This window comes from Nannospalax galili, unplaced genomic scaffold (assembly GCF_000622305.1).
Source record: "Nannospalax galili isolate Female #2095 unplaced genomic scaffold, S.galili_v1.0 scaffold326, whole genome shotgun sequence".
NCBI classification, from domain to species: domain Eukaryota; kingdom Metazoa; phylum Chordata; class Mammalia; order Rodentia; family Spalacidae; genus Nannospalax; species Nannospalax galili.
In genome coordinates this window covers 152,091-154,246 of record NW_008354421.1, presented here as the reverse complement: position 1 = coordinate 154,246, position 2,156 = coordinate 152,091, and positions in this window count along the sequence as shown.

Here is a 2,156-nt window from a genome sequence, read left to right as displayed (position 1 = left end):
AGGAGCTATCAGTTGCCAATAGTTCCTGAGTTCGGGCTGGCCTTCTTGCCCACCTCCTCCTCCATGCTGGATTTTTTCTGGCTTTGGATTGCCCAGGTAATGTGCCTGCTGCTACAAGTGCTGTGGGTTTAAATGTGCAACTGCCTGATTGTGTCTGACAAACATGGCTTCCTTATATTAACCCATCATCTCTTCTGATAAAATCTTTCCATTCCCTCTTCCCCAATGATCCCTGAGTCTTGAGATGGGAGGGTGTGATACAGATGCCCCATTTAGAATTGAGTGCTCCACAGTCTCTTATTCTCTGTGTGTTGAAAAGTTTTAGGTCTCTGTGTTAATCATCATCGACTTCAAGAAGCTTCTCTGTTGAGAGTTGAGAGATGCGCTAATCTCTGGGTATAACAATATGTCATTAGTATTCCATTTAATACCACATCCATTAACCAGGATAACAGTAATAGGTGGTCCCCAAGAGCCTGTGACCTGTCTAGCCAGAGGTTCTTGATCCTGATAAGCAGTGCCAGGTATGGCCTTAAATCCAATCACAAGGCGGTTGTTTATTCCCTTAACTTCATGCCACCATTAGAGCAGTAGATATATCTTGCCAGTCTAGGCATTATGGTAGCTCAGAGGGTTCAGAGCTGGATAAAGTCAATGATTATTTGACCATGCATAGCACCTTCTATCACTAAGAAAGATAGCCAGTACAGATTAAGCTTCATGTTCAGCATCAACTTGATTTCTCCATGTTTTTTCTATGACTCAGAAATGCAATGCATGACAGACTTTTAAATATATATACTGAACATAATCACTTTTATTTTGTGTAAAATGACACATAGTTCCTTTTCATTCTCTGCTTTTAACTCCATTTCTTTGAACTTCTCTTTCTCTAGGCCGAAACCTACATGCACAATGAAAAGGGAGTCCCTCAGAAGTAAGGGGGCCATACAAGAACTTAACTACTCAGCCCCACTGGCCCTGAAGAAGCTCAGGGAGCAGAAGGCAAGATTTTCTGTTCACTCAGGTTTATGGACAAAAGACTCACACATTCACATAAGATACAATAAAATGAATAATAATTGAGTGTAGCCTAAACACATGAGTACCTTTAGTGACAATAAAATATAACTTGATGAGTGGTCTAAATAGGAGTAAGATGTATTTTATGAAATTCACATAAATTCATTAAAGTACATTTTCAAAAATATTGAACAAAAGAAATCAAATAATTTACAGAATAGAGCATACTTATTATAACTACATAAAGTGTGAGATGACTAATGTGTATTTAACCATTTAGGATTGAGGAAGGAAAGAAGGATTGGAATTTTTTTTAGTAATATCTTTTCTTCTTCTCTCTTTCCTTTTCCTTCATGAGACAGGTTAGCCCAGGCTTGCATTAAACCCATGGTCCTTCTTCCTCAGACTCAAAGAAAGGTCTAAGACAACAGACTGGTACCACCTCACCCTGCTTATTATATATTTCTTTAAATATCAGTATTATATTAGAGCAATAAATGAAAATACCAATAACAGAAAAAATAAGAATATCAAGCAAGTGCATTATAAATACATAAATTCCTGAATGACTGCTACATAGATGAGAAGAATGTTTCATTGTTGAGGTGAGATGTATGTTTGTGGATTTCCCCTTTTACATAAGCATATTTTCCCATGGTTTGTGTGTGTATGTGCTTGTTTATAAGTGTGTGTTCACATATGTGTGGGTATAGATATGAGTGCAGGTGTGCATGCATGCATATGTAAATATGTGGAAGCCAGGGGACAACCTCAGGTATCATTTCAGAAACAATTTCTGTCTTCTATGGGTCAGGGTCTCTCAGTGGCCTGGGGGTCACCATTTATTCCAGGATGTCTGACCAGTGAACCCCAACAACCTTCTCGTCTCTTCCTCCCAGTTCTGGGGTTACAATTACGTGCCACCACACTCAGAATTTCTTTTGTAAAATTTTATTGAATTTTTGTGCACTTCATACAGAACATCTTAACCGTCTTTATATGCCCTTCCCCAATGACAACCTCCCTAACACCCCCCATCAGATACATAGAGATTAGAAACGCATGTGCAAACATCTCAGTGTTAATTGCATTAAAAATGAATTTTTCTGTATGAAACTGTGTATTTTAATAAT